Source organism: Miniopterus schreibersii, assembly GCF_964146895.1.
Source record: "Miniopterus schreibersii genome assembly, chromosome: 2".
Lineage (NCBI taxonomy): Eukaryota > Metazoa > Chordata > Mammalia > Chiroptera > Miniopteridae > Miniopterus > Miniopterus schreibersii.
Genome location: NC_138102.1, coordinates 7,388,702 through 7,403,995, shown reverse-complemented (window position 1 = coordinate 7,403,995; position 15,294 = coordinate 7,388,702). Strand labels below are relative to the sequence as shown.

Here is a 15,294-nt window from a genome sequence, read left to right as displayed (position 1 = left end):
AAATGTAAAGTGTACGAGTATTATTTTAAAGTTTAAAGATGCTTTAGTTGTCGTAGCTCAACCTCACATTACAGATGAACATCCTTTGGTCTAGAGACTGAAAGTACTTGCCCGAATTCACAAGGAGGAGCCCGGCTCAGGTGCTGGGCTATGTCCTCGCTGCTCATCACTAACTAATGCTGTAACGACACCGAGGATACATGACTCTTCTTCTGAAAACTTGAAAACGGTAGAGGTATCAGGCCTGCGCACAGCTCGGGAGGAAACACTGAGCTATCTGGAAATTACCCAACTCCCATGGAAACTCCCAGTTGACACCCCACCTGAAGATACATGAAGTGGTTGAAGATCAGGCGCCGAAGGCTGACTCGAAGAAGCCAGCCTGAGTCCCTCCTCCAAGGTGGCCAACGCCCAGGATCCCTGCTTCTGTCCCCACGAGTCCTCTCCGCCCCAGTGCTGGGTGCTGACCCTGCAGAGGCGGCCCTGGTAGCCTGGGGGCAGGGTGGCCAGAGCACCCAGCGACTTCTCTCTCTGCAGCACCCGGTTCTGGGGCTCCGAGCGGTGTGCTGTTCTCTCCCGGTCCCTTTGGGAAACTGCTCCGTAAGGCCTGAAAGAGTAGGCCTCAGGCGGGCTACTTCGGCCGCCTGCACAGCCATCCAGCCCAAACAATTGACTGGTTCGTGCCTCAGCCAGCTCAGGCGACTTCAACTTTCCTTTCCAGAAATGAGAAGTGGAAACCCAGGGAGGGGTGAAGAAGAGGCGGGAGTCGGGGGGCCAGGGGGAGTGGGGGCAGGCCGTGGTCGCTAGGGCTAGTGCTGAGGTTGGGGCAGTGGGGGCAGCTGCCGGGGTGGGGACAGTGGAGCGTTAAGAGCGACAAGCAACTGGGGACTGGGGGACAGTTCTGTCTGCCCCAGCTGGCTGGTGTCAAAGATAAACAGAGCTGGACACTAAGTGGTAAGGAGGAGTTTTAATTAGTAATATGCATTATAACAGGGAAAAGAACCCAGGGCGAGCTGGACTCCACTTTGATTTGTGCAGAAGTAACTGAGCGTTTTAAAGGGAGAAAGAGGGGCAGGGAGGAGGCTGGGTGGGGGCCCAGCAGAGCCAGGGAAGTGAAAAGTTACCGAAAGTGGGAAGGGCGTGGGGCTGGTCCCCGTGAAGCCCACCTGGGTTTGCTAACTAGCACCTGCCAAAGTTAGGCTCCTGCCCTCCCACAGAGGCTGGGGGATGAAGGCCCGTCTCCAGGGGTGGCGGGAACAAACAGCCAGTTCTTTGGGCAGCTTTGAGTTTTCTCAGGCACTGTAAGGTGGGGCTTACGGTCACCCTAGGGATTCGGCCTTGAGCTCTTAGAAACTATGTTAGTATTTTGCTCAAGTCTTTATAGGCCAAGGTGGGGGCTTAGTTGAGACAAGGGCTCAGAGGAGCCTGGTGGAGTTGGGTCAAGTTGAGAATCATTGTCCCTGGCAGGAGGTGGTCCCTTCATGTTGAAGATCTTCAGCTGTGGTTTCTCAAGCAGCGTGCCCTAGGGGCTGTGGGCAGTCTCACTAACACCAACAGCTCCTATTCAGGGTTGTGCTGTGCTGGGCACCCGGACCACATGATTCTTCCTTGGTTGGGGAGTGTTTGGGAGGGTGGTGGCCCACTTTCAGCCCTGTCCCAGGATGCTCAGTCAGGGGACATTGCCAGCTATGTCAGAGGAGCCATGGAAACAGTCTGGCTTTGGTGTTGGGACTTGGTCCATCCCGGATCTGCTGGACATTGTGCCTAAGCTTCCATTTCCTCACCTGTAGAATAAAGGAAGGGCCTCTCCCCATAAGCTAGTGGACTAGATGGAATTGTTCTGTAAGGTGGGTAGCATCTAACGAACATTATAGAGATGTTCATTCCTCTTTTCTAAGAAAGCTCAGAAAGTGCCTGATTTAATAAACAGGCTAAAGACCAAAATTCCCCTTGTAAGTTGGTTGTTCGTAATTTAGAAACAAAATATATTTAGGTTCCCAAGACCACCCACAAACACTCATCTGTGCTAAATATAGATGGTTCCTACATGCTTGTAACAGAAAGTACAGAAGCAAGAAATAACATTTGCCAGCAGTGTCAATGTGCAAGATGTTTACAAGTGAGGCATCTGTTCTCAGAAGGGTGACCATGGTGAAGGCTCTGACAGCGCAAAGCCCAAGCAGCTGTGCTGAACTCCTGTTACCCTCGCCTGGAATTTTCCCTGAAAGTTAAGAGAACAAATTTTTGTGCCAGGCTTGAGTTCATGTCCAGACTCCTCTACTTAATAATTTTGTGGTGTGGGGCAAGTCATTTAACCTATATAGGCCTCAGTTCCCTTATCTGTGAAATGGGCTAATAGTGCGTGTCTCAGAGGGTTCTGATGAGGTTCAAAGGAGAAAACGCATGGGAAGTGCGTGGTGGAGTGTCTCAGGTACAGTTGCTCCACCAACCGCCCCTCTCAGTGTTCAGCATGTGCTTCAGAAGCTTGTGCACAGCCTGCGTTAAGGGAATGTTTGGAGAACTGATCTAAAGTTTGAGGGAGAGCCCAGCTGGCGTGGTTCAGTGGTTGAGCATTGACCTAGGATCCAGGAGATCGTGGTTTGATTTCTGGTCAGGGCACATCCCTGGGTTGCGGGCTTGATCCCCAGCAAGGGGCATGCAGGAGGCAGCCGATCAATGACTCTCTCATCATTGATGTTTCTCTCCCTCCCTCTCCCTTCCTCTCTCTGAAATTAATAAAGATATATTTAAAAAAAGTTTGAGGGAGAGAAAAGGCACTTACCCTGCCCTTAGATGGCAGCTGCACTTTATACAGCCACAGTTTACAACAACCGCACTTTACCACAGCCACAGATAGGCACAGATCTCGGGGTTTCTGCTGGGAATTATTACAGCCCCAATAGGCGTGGAGCTAGAGGAAGCAGAAGTCTAGAAAGCATGCTGCTCCTCCCAGCACACTGCAGGAAACCCCTGCAGGAAGCCGAGGAGCCCCAAGGTCTCCAAGCTCTGGTGTCCCAAGAGGCGAAGCTCCAAGGTCTTGGGTAGCAGTGACTGAGAAGTGAACAGAACCTGAAAATATAGATTCACAAGGAAACCTTTATTTCATATCAATGAATGTTTATTAGAAATACGATGATGGTGACAATGCACTGGGATATTAGCTTCCTCATTTGTTCATTCATTCATTCGTTCGTTCGTTTGTTCATTCGTTCATTCATTCATTCATTCATTCATTCATCCATCCATCCATCCATCCACTGAACAGCGCTCCTACTGTGTGCACGGCACTGCTCTAGCACCTGCAGGCCCAGCAGGGAACAAAGCAGAGAAGCGCCTGCCTGCCCTCACGGGGCTGACCTTCCAGCATGTGGAGGGCAGGAAGGAACAGAGAAAGTGGGGAAGAGCAGAAAAAAGGAGGGGCCGAGCAAGAGGAGAACCCATGTCAGGGCCTGGAGGGATCCACCGCACTTCCTCACGGTGCCTCTGGTTGTTCCCATGGTTCCTGGTTCCTGATGGCCACCCTGAAGTCGAAAGTGCATTTCTGTTATTTTTGTGCCATTCCTGTGTGACAGTCACAGAGCTTCTGTGTGGGTTGACTACAACCCCCTAGTGAACATCTAATACTGAAGAAATGGCCCAGAAATTCTCAGCATTGGATTTTCTCATCAAGAGCAGGCATATCTACAAAAAATGCAAATATCTTGTACAAAGGGTGGTAGGGGCTTCATTTGGTTTTGTTTTTCCCTAGAAGGCTGAGAAAAGTTGCATTTTAGGGTTGCCAATCAAGTCTCACTAAAAACTAAAAATGTATTTTTTTTTAATGTTTAATACTAACATGACTCTCCTCAAAGAAGCATAAATTTTGACTATTAAATATGTGCTTTCCCCCCAATCAGCTGTATGTTAGGAACTAGCAGGAAAGAGCATTAGAAGAGGACTTCTATATTTTCATGTCTGGTTGAGGCTGTTTCAGGCCGTTCCCCTTCTCAGCTACAACAGACTCTTATTTTCCTGTGTGCTTTCTACTTAATAGAGGGAGGAACAATAGTGAATGCCCTTCTCTTTAAATTTATTTTTTCTCCATTTCTTTTCTATTTTCAACTGTATGTGAACAGAACTGGGATAGAGAAACATAGAATTAAATACTTTGAATGGGTCAGTAAAAACACTATTCTGTTCTTTCAGGGGCCTGGGTGATTATTATGGGAAAACAGAACCAGAAGAGTTAGAAAACATGCATTTATCACTCAGCAAAAGAGAGATTTTAAATATATACTTAATAATATTTTATATATAAAGTATATTTACTATATTATATATAAATAAAATATAGACCATATTTAATAGATGTTTTATATAGAATGTGAGTCACCAAGTATATATTTATTACTCAACAGCAGAAAAAATTTTAAATATATAATATATACAATTATATATAAAATACAATAAATCTATATTTTATATGTTAAAATATACTTTAAAATACTTAAGTATGTACTATATGAAATTGTACATAATATATTAAGTATATTTTACATCTTATTATATAATATATATTAGATATATAGTTTATAAGTTAGAATATATTTTAAATATGTTTTTTATTGATTTTAGAGAGAAAAGAAGGGAGAGTGATAGAGAGATAGAAACGTCGATGAGAGAGAAACATCGATGGGTGTGTAGGAGGCATCCAAACTGGGGACCTCTTGGTTCAAGGGTCAATGCTCAACCACTGAGCAACACCAGCCTGGCTAGAATATATTTTAAACATACACTTTCAATACTCTGTTGCTGAGATAAATACATATTTTGGAACTTCTCTGGTTTAGTTTAAATACACACACACATTCACAGGAACCCACACCCACATTGTATTTACTTTTATTGCAATACTCCAGGGGCAAAAATGGAAAGCTTTAGCTCATTGATGGTAAACTTCAGATTGGCATAAAATCTGAATGGGAGCCAGTGGATTTGCTTGCAACTCCTCACAATAAACCTTTGATCTTGTCAAGATAAAACCAGTTGAGTGCTAAGGGATTGACTTTATTTTGAAAGCAGAGCTCCACCTAGTGGCCATTCCTGTGCTGACGTCTGAAGCTGAGTTCCAAGAGCTCTCCCGTTTCAAGAGATGCCAGAAGCCTCTCTCCCAATTTGCTTTCTTTCTGCCTTTTCTTTTCTTCTACTCCTTTACATGAGCTGGATTTCAGCTTCCACTCGCCCCCTGGGTCGGGAACCCTTGTGTGTTGTTCTCACGCCCGGCCGATGATGACAGGCCCTTCCTGGAGTGTGATCAGACAGAAGGAGGAAGGGTCAGGGCTCACTTTGGCCACTGTTCCATGGTTCTTAGAGGCAGCTGGAGGCTGGACGTGGGAAGAACCCTAGGCTAAGACGCTCAGGACACCCAGGTCTTGGTCCTGGCTGTACCGAAACTAATTCGAGGCAAGTTTCCTTCACTCGCAGCAACACCAAAATTCCTAATGTATACTCCTGGAGCCCGCTAGTTCCAGAAAAGGGAAATCAAATACCCTCGGCCCCTGCTCTATGCAAATGCCCTCTGTCTCCCATTTAAGGACAGGGCTAACTCCTAGTGGTATATATTGAATGCTCAAGACAGGCATGTAGCTTGACCCAGACGAAAGGAATGGGCCACCTGTGCCCTCGTCCCGAGGAACCTGAGTCTAGAAGGCTGCTGTGCTCCAGGTAGATCAGAAGTGACTCCTGTGACCTTGCCTGATCTCTGGATCTGAGCTTCTAGAAGCCCCAGTGAATACAGACTGGATATGCTGCTTGGCCCTGAAGTGGACACAGTGTTCAATTCAGGGAGGACACGTGCCCTTGTGGCCTTGCCAGGTCTGTGGCAGACATTGCCAATCAGTCACAGCACTCCACGCTCGAGCTGGAGTCAGCCTCAGAATCCGTCTTGCCACATGTGCCTGATCCTTCTTGGATGAGTCACCCAGTTTGTCTTCACCCCGAGTGGGCCTCCGTGTTTGAAGACCACGTCACGTAAAATGGCTGTTTGGGACTTGGTTCCTTGTTGGGGTCTTTGCATATGGATATTCTGCATTCCACAAAGCAACTGCAGCCTCTAAAAGTCAAAGGTTAACACTCAGGGAAGGTAATAATCTACTTCCAAGTTGCTAGTGGACAGTGGGCTGGGCAGTAAGACTACAGCCTGGGGCTTATGGAGCAGGCTGGGTTTCCATAGAAACAGGATGCAGTCAGATCAGCACCATGAGTAAACTTTTTCACGCTGGTTTTAAGCCTGGAATGAAGTTGGAAAAGGGAATTTACTGCCCATGCAGCAGAGTGAGAATTTTGATTGTAAAACCCTCAAAGACTCAGCCAAGGCCAATGGAGTGGCTCCCCACAAACACTGTGCTGGGACCCCAGCCACAGTCGTGTACCACCAGCATGGCATGTACACAAGAAGCCAGGCTTGGGGAATGGAAGTTCTTACAACTCATTCTAGAAATGTGCCGCCTCAAGAAGCCCTTAGTCAGCACAACGGTAACTAGCTGGGGTCTTGGAGTTCAATGAAATACAGAACCATGCTTTTCAGGCCCAGGTCCTCCAGTCGATTGGAGACTAGTTAAGAGAGCCAAAGGCATGACGCTGCTCCAGGAGGAAGGCTCAGCCTGACACCTCTGCAAGCAGCAACCGTAAAGCTGCAGCCCCTGAATTAGAGCTTTGTCCCCAGCAGCCGGTGGGTGGTGGGGGCTCTTCTCACACTTCCCCTTGTCCTCACGTGTAAACTTGTGAGCCTGTGCTGGCTGCCTTCGGGCCGGAGCAGAAGAAGCTGGAAGAAAGGGCAGCCCTGCAGGAAGCTGGGGTAGTTAGGAAGGACACCCATTCAGCCATATGGCTGGAAGAGCCTTCTAGAAGCCAGAGCCCTGGGTCTTGCTTTGATGTAACTCATCATAAAACAGGATTGCAGAAGCAAAGTATCGTTGTAACTTTATGAACTGCTTGAAAGGCTAAGAGCTCATAGATTCATAGAGTTGGTGGAGCTGGAGGGGGCCAGTGAGACTTTTGCATCCAGCCCTCTCATTCTGCGAGTGGAGAATCCCATTTGGCAGGCTTGCTGCCTGGCCGCGCTTGGGGAGAATGGCAGGGCCATCCCCCCTCCATGCGGGAAGGAGCACAAGATAACTACACCGGGGGGTGCGCGGTCTTCAACCTGAACCTCTCTTGTCAGAGTTGAGTCTTCTAAGCCCACGGTACAAGGCTTACTGGCAGGTCATTTCTGGACAGTAAGTAAATTCAAGGTCTGACAGTATTTCACATTTCCTCCAGGATAGCAATTAGGGCGTGTATTAGTTTCCTATTTCCACTATAACAAATTGCTATCAAATTAGGCCTTGAAACAATTGCAAATTCATTATCTTACAGCTCTGGATATCAGAATGCGAAGTAGATCTCAGGGGGCTGAAACCAAGGTGCTGGCAGGGCCGCGGTCATTTCTGGAGACTCTTGGGAGAATCTGAGCCTTTGATCCGTCCCGCATCTATAGGTTGCCCGCAGTCGTTGGCTGGTGGCCCTCTCCCTCCCTCTTCAAATCTAGCAACACTGGTTCAAGTTCTTCCCGTTCTCACGACTCACCACTCTGACTTCTTCTTCCACATTCAAGGGCCCCTGTGATTTCACTGGATGCACCTTGATAACCCAGGATAATCTCCCTTCCAACCTTAATTCCATCTGCTCCGTTAGCTTCCCTTTGCCGTGAGCCTACTTTATACCCAGAGCCCCGGAGTTAGGATGAAGGCATCTGTGGCAGAGCCATTGTTCTGCTTACCACCGGGCATTCCCAGACACAGTCCCTATAGCACACCGTTGACACCCATAGACTTGAGTTTTGAAGACTCGAAGGTTCTTGGTTTCAACACTTTGTGAGTGAGAATCCATAACATAAAATTGCTTGTCATTTTAATTCTATTCCTATGCCAAAGCCAGTACCTTACCAGTGAGTGAGCCTAACCTACCTCCCAGCTGCAGCATCGCAACACTGCTTTATTGATCTCATTTAATGATGCTTAGGTCTCACAGAAACCTTTGAAATTGATATTATCATCCCAGGATTTATGGTGAGGAAACATATAAAATTACATGCTATAATTATATTGTCAAATTTAAGGATTATGTACATATTCCCCGCAACAGCGAAAAATGAAGGTTTTCTTAGTGACTCATGCTCCCTTGCATGCTTGAATCTTAAAAAAAGTAATCTTTGGCCACTGGAGGGAGACAACTCTTTGAAGACTGAGGGCATTTCGCCTGCCTGTGGGTGCAGACAGATGAAAACGCTGCTGAAGTTTAGAACGTTAGGGCTGACCTATCAGGTGGGCAACGAAGGGGCCGGTCCCGCATCCCCTCAGTGCCGACCTCGGTGAATGACTTTCCCCCTCTCCCCACGGCTCCCTCTTCCATAGCCTCAGGCCATCCAAAGCAAGGGCCCTCTACACCTAGCCGTTGGCAGCTTAACCTTAAGATCAAAATTCTTTGTGGAAAGAAAGCCCAATAAATTGTCAGAACTGATATTATGTAGAAACACAGAATCCCAAAGATTTCAGGTCTGCAAGTGCCGTCATGTAGGGTCTGAAACACTGGCCACCACACACTCAGACAAACCCTGCCGTGGCCACCTGTCGTCTGACAACGTTGCCCTGAAGTCCGTTGTCTCAGTTAGAGAGCTCGGGGCTCCCTGACGCAGATCTGCTCCTGACATCTCAGAGTGTAAAAAATGCCAGTTCCATAATAAAGAGGTTCCCGTGGGGGACGGCGTCTAATATGGTAACCACATGTGCCCAATGGAGGCGCCCACCGTGGAGAAAAATCCACCAGAGGTGCCAAATAGCCCAGTCAGGAAGACAGCAACTGCAGACAGGGCCCCATAGGAATGATGCCAAGTGACACTAGCCTAACGCGCTGTGACACATCTCAGACACGGGGGGCTTTGGCAGAGAGTGACACAGCCCTCCTCTCCTCTCTCCCTCCCACTTACGCACAGATTCTGATCCATCCCTGGGAGCATCACCACAAACCCACGCGCGGAGGGGGCTGCCTGCCGCGTTGCTTATGTGTTTTGAGGAGGTAAAGGGATCTAACTATGATTTATAATACACTTTGGAAAAACCAACCCAATTATTTTTCAGCAATGACTTAGAAAACAGGGTAGATAAATGTAAAAACGTGGGGATCAATCAAAGCCATTGCAAATAAACATATATATTCCTTTAAAATATAGATGGATATATGGAAACAGTACCTAAGTCATAGGCATATAGACTCATAACAAAGAGATGCCAAAATAGAATGGCTTAAATGAACTAGACTGAGAGCAAAGTACGCATCCTTACCTAGCCCATTTAGATCTTTATTGTAAACATAAATTTTATGCCCCTCCCCACAATTCTGGAATTCAAAAAGCTCTGAAAACAAAGATTTTGATAACTTACTTGGGGAAAATCCTGATCCTAGCTGAACTCAGTGGGTGGCATACACTCACCTTGATCTAATGTGAAGCTTATGGGCTTTATTTTCCCACTTAGTGTGAGTGTGTGTTCATTCCTCTGTAGAAATATTAACAGGCTGGATGGTTGGGTCATGCCTGGGTGTTGAAGTGTTTAATTAACATACACGATACACCCTGTAGAACCTTTTTCCAATCAGAAAAACACCTCCATTCCAAAACATAGCTGGCCCAAGAGTTTCAAATAAGGGATTGTGCACCTGAACCATTAAAAGCAAATAATAAATATACGACTGGCAAATAACAAAAGGGGGTGGAGTGGGAGGACATGAAGACTAAATAGAGCTGAAATCTGAAAAAACATTAACATGGGAGAGGATACCTACTCTGGAATCCGGCATTACCTACCCTTGCGTCCCCCAGGCAAGTTTCTGTCCCTATTTGACACTCAGCTACTCCTCTCCAGAAGGAAGAGATGGTGACTGGCTTATCCCTACGGTCCTTTCCATGTTCACGAAGCTACAATCCTGTGATTTCACTTCCTTTTTTACAGCAGGTCTTCCCATCTGGCAGCAGCCAAGAGGTGGCAATTCTCCGTGAAGGCATTTTTAGTTTGCATGCTATTTCATTTTCCTTCAGAGTTCACATGTTCAGTGTAAACTTAAACATATTCCTTTGACTATTTTTTTTTTCAGTTTTCTTAAAAAACACCGAGCAGTTTCTATTGGTTTTAAGTGAGTTTTGACATTCGACTCTTGTATGATTATTAAACAATCCATTTTAAGTCCCTCTGTGCATATGATGATTTCTGTTTATCCAGCAAAGACACGAAGAGGGAGCAGTAGGCCGTCAATCTGTACAAGCGGGTTTGCTCCAGGACTCAGAATCGATCCTTCTCGGGGGGGGGGCTCTGAGATCGCCCTCCTAGTTCTGTTTTGAAGATATATTTCCTTTTTACCTTTGATCATGGTTTGAATTGGGTTCACTTCTGTCTTTTTTCTGATTTATATGATGAGCTGATTGCTCAAAGATGGCAATTCGCCTACAGCACCGAGCTTGACAAATGGGCCACTCCATCATCGAAGGCACAACCTTGGGATGGTGCAAGGCCCTCCCTCTTCCTCCCCACCCACATGTTCAATCAATCACCAAGACCAGCTGAGCTCTTAAAAGTTATAATACGTTTCTGGCCCACAGAAAATCCAAGAGCGTAATATAATCAACGCCTTTGTACCAACCCTCAGGTCTGTGAAATGGCAGCCCTTGCCACCCATGTGCACACTTTGGGCATTTTGTTTCTTTAATAGAGCTTTCTAAATAAAGTCAAAACCCCAGGGCACCTCTCTCTGATGCCCTTCTCCTCTCTTCTTTCCGGAGGAAACCTCAATCCTGATTTTGGGGTTCATAATTTCCATGGTGTTTGTACTGTTACATGGAGTACAATGCTGCATGTTTTTAGGTTAATAGTTTATATTATGCGCATCCATTTTTTCTCACTCAAGAAAGTTCTTGAGATCTATCCAAGAACTAGACATCTGAGTCCAGTTTATTTTTGTGGACAGTTATGTGGTGTTCTGTTATATGAATATTAATGTCACTTACTCGCACTCTTGTTGGACATTTAGGTTGCTTCTAATTTTTTGCCATGAGAGACGTTGCTGCAGTAAATATCCATGTACCTATGTCCTTGTACAAGCAAATACATGAGAGCTCATCTCTCAGGGTGGACCTGAGCACTAGCGTCCACAGCAGCATAGCATACTGATGTCCTTTATGTGGGTCCGAGTGGGCCGAGACTTCTCTCCTCCGCTAAGGGGGCAGGTGGGTGGGACCTGAGTCACCGGAGCACCTGGGCCTCGGGCTCCAGTGGCCTCCTCCACTTACCAGCCAGCAGTCTCTACACGGTATCTACTGAGACATCGGGCGTCACATGTAAAGAGGCTTGCTTTACATAAATTAACTCATTCAACATTCCCAATAGCCCCACGGTTTCTTGAGCATTTCCTTACTTTCTGGTTCTCCCACTGGTTTTAGCATTCACTGGTGCCCGGAACAGTTATTTCTAGTGTTCTAGTGGTGATTTTCTATTTCCCCCTCTCAGTTTAATCAAGATAAGCTAAAGATAGTTAGGGTTTATTATGTTTTCTTTTACATAGGCTTTGATTCCTTTTCCTAATTTCAAAACTGCATGTATTCCCCCAAAAGAGAGGGCTGTAGAAGAGACCTGGCCTTGATTTCAGTTTGGCCCTTCAGGCTATTTGATGCTAAGCCTCTCAGAACCTGGATTTCCTTTGTATCCCTGGGTATAAATATCTACCTTACAAAATTACCAGAAGATCTAAATAGATTATTGCACATAAAGTTCTTAATACCCAGGAAGGTGGATATTATCATTCTTGCTTCCACCAGCGGGATTATGGGCTCCCACAGCTTCCGGAGCCTGCTTTCTAAAATGCAAATCTGTTGACACCATGACCTTGCTTGGGCCTGTCCATCGCTGCCTGTCATTGTCAGCAGTGGTTCTCAAGCCTGGATTTTGATCAGAATCATATGGTGAACCTTAAAAGATATACATTAACCTAGTCTCACAGACTGGAATTTGGGTGTCTTCATCAATGTCTTCCATCAATGTCTTGTAATTTTTAGTCTACAGATCTTTCACCTCCTTAGTTAAATTATTCCTAAATATTTTATTATTTTTGATGGTATTGTAAATGAGATTGTTTTCTTTATTGCTTTTTCAGATAACTCATTGTTAAGGTATAGAAATGCAACTGGGTTTTGTATGTTAATTTTTTATCCTGCAACTTACCAAATTCATTTATCATCAGTTCTAATAATTTTTCAAAACTTTTTTTTGAGTCTTTAGGATTTTCTATATATAGGATCATATCATCTGTGAACAGAGAAAACTAGTTTTCCTTTCTGATTTTCCTTTTTTCCCCCCTTGACTGATTGCTCTGGGTAAGAATCCCAGCGCTGTACTGAGTAGGAGTGGTGAGAGCGAGCACCCTTGTCTTGTTCTTGATCTTGGGGGAAGGCTTTCAACCTTTCACCATTGAGTATGATGTTAGCGGTCAGCAGGTCATATACTGATATAATTATTATACTGATATAATTTACTTCTCTATTGGCTTTTTAGTTATGCCTTTTTGTATTATCTTTTAGTGGCCACTCTTGACATTAACAGTGGCATCCTTATTATGATCTACTTAAAATTAATGTTTGCCCACTTTACATTTTATTCTTTATATCTGACTTTTCCCACTTTGTAAGTGAAAAAAATGTCAAAACAGTTTAGTTCCATTTAAATATCCCATCCCTGTATTTTAAGCTACTGTTTTTTATCTTTTAATTCTTCATAAGTTATAAATTATAAATCCCATCATAGTGTTATTATTTTTACTTTAAACTGTTATTTTTAGAGGATATTATGAAAAGAAAAATATATAGTCTTTTATATTTACCCACATACTTACCATTTCTGATAACTTTTTTCTCTTCCTGTAGATCTTAATTTTTTATCTTGTATTATTTCCCTTCAACCTGAAGGACATTCTTTAGTATGTCTGGTAGTACAAGTATGTTGGTGATGAATTCTCTCAGCTTTCATTTTTCTGAAAATGTCTTTATTTCATCTTAATTATAGAAGAATATTTCCCTGGATCTAGACCATATTCTGTACGGCTTCAGTCCTTTAAAATGTATTAAGATTCTAATTCGAATGCCTCACCAAAGAGAAAGCTGATGGGATACTTGCCCTGGTCAGGGGTTGGGGCAAGAACTTTGAGGAGCTAAGACTGCTGATTTCTAGAAAAGGGGAGGGTTGACATAGGCCAACAAGGGTTGACAAAACTGAGATTGATTAATAGGACCAGTGAGGGTTGATGTTGGCCAACATGACTGACATGGGTCACAACTTCTGAATCTCATGGAGCCCAGAGCTGGAAAGGACTTGAAGCTTCTGTCACTGTTCAGAGGTCAACAGTGAAGCGTGGAAAGGCAGCTTTCTCAGGTCACACAGTTCCACTCTGCCAGAATCCCAGGCTCTGGAATCCTGTTTTCTCTCTGCCAGGACTCTTCCCTTCTGTCTCGCCTGCTTCTCCATGGAGGTCAGGCCCCGGAGTCTAACGGGCCTGCTCAGCACATTCCTGAGAGCTCATGCATGGCCCCAGCACGGCCGGAGCAGCTGTCAAGGCGAAGGTGGCTTCATCTTCTAAAGGGAAGTTCTCATTCTTCTCCCTTATCTAGGTTCAACCCACACAGGCAATGACCTTATAGCATTGCCAACCCTTGGAAAACAAGTGGCAAGAAGCACTTTTGCATATTAGGTGCCGATAACCATCCCCAACTGAGGACACCCGGATAACAGGTCTTGGACCACAAGACTTCGGGCACTTAATATTAACCACATTTCTGATCTAGCGCTTTTCCTTATTGCTGCTTAGCTTTTATTTCCACCCTCTTCTATATCACAATGTACAAGACCAGGAGCCTGACTAAGCAATGCTCCGATTGCCTTCACTGGAATTCCATCCCATGCGTTTTTTTCTTCGTATGTTCGCATGTATGATAAAGATGTTTCTCTACAATAATTTTGACCCAAAACTTTAGAGAAACTGTCTAAACATGATCATAAGATGAGATGATCATCATAGAACAATATAGGGCCCATCAGCCATGCCGCCACCGAGACACATCGCAGAACTATCTGGGGATCCTTGGGGACCTCGATGTCTGTGGACTCTAATCAGAGCCAGTTGGCTAAGGGCTGCCTTCCTCACGGCTGGATGTGTACTCAGGGAGCCACATGGGGTTTGCACCCCCAGCTAGCAGCAGAGGAAAGAGGATGCCCCTTTTATATTCATCATTAAAGTTTGGAGTCCTTCGCCTCTCCCCCAGGGAGCCCTGGGGCCACCCCAAGGCAGACCACGTGGACTTACACTACCATCTTCACAACCCAGAAACTTCGGAACCGCTCAGGACCCAACTGAGCATGTTTAGCTTTGTCTGCTGCCTCCTGGGACCCTCACTCACTGCAGGAAGAAACTCTTTTCTAGTGTGTGTGACACTCCTGGGGAGCCAATCAGCATCTTGCCCTCCCTCTCTCCCCCCTCCCTCCCTCCCGCCCCCTCTCTCCCTCTTCCACCCCTTTTATTTTTTCTGTTTAGAATAAAAATACCCTGCAACTCAAGGATCTATAAAAACACTGTCTTTTCAAACTAGCAAACATTATGAATAAGCTCCCTTCTTTTTCTTAGTTTTAATTGTAAAAAGCGTTATTTTTATTGGAAGAATGAAGTCTGATCCCTAATGGTAATTTGTCTGGTGTGTTTCCCTTTTGGTGGCACAGTTTAGAAAGTGACCGGTGGTCTTGGTTGTCTCAGGGAAGGGCTTGACTCTAAGTACAGGAGGAGAGGGGGCCCAGGCAGAGGCCGGAGGTGAGAGAGGCGTTTAGAATTGACCCAGGTCAGGGCGCTGGTGTCCGAGAGCCTTCAGTCCTTGTGGAGCTTGTCCCTGAGCCTTGCAGGTTTCCTCAGGATGCAAGCAACGATATGATGCTAAGAATAGCTAGCATTTGTTTAGCTCTTGCTCTGGGTCATGCACGTTTTATAAGCCTTTTTAATTTTCTGCCAAGTGAAAGACTTACCCTGGGGAACCCTGAGAATCTGGCCTTAGTGCTCAGTCTCCTCGCCCACCTGTGCCTTGCTCTACTTCCCTGACCTCCGGGCCAGCCTCGGCTTTTCTCCCCTGCCTGTCCTTCGGGTGGTGCAGCCCGCATCGTTTCCAGCTCCACTTTTCCATTGCAAACGCTCACCCTC

General features: G+C 45.6%; 1 protein-coding gene across 2 annotated transcripts in view; it reads left to right on the top strand.

Annotated features, from left to right (window-relative positions):
• Window positions 1-15,294, top strand: part of ENPP6 (ectonucleotide pyrophosphatase/phosphodiesterase 6) — a 109,024-nt gene that overhangs the window by 28,253 nt on the left and 65,477 nt on the right. The window lies entirely within an intron of this gene.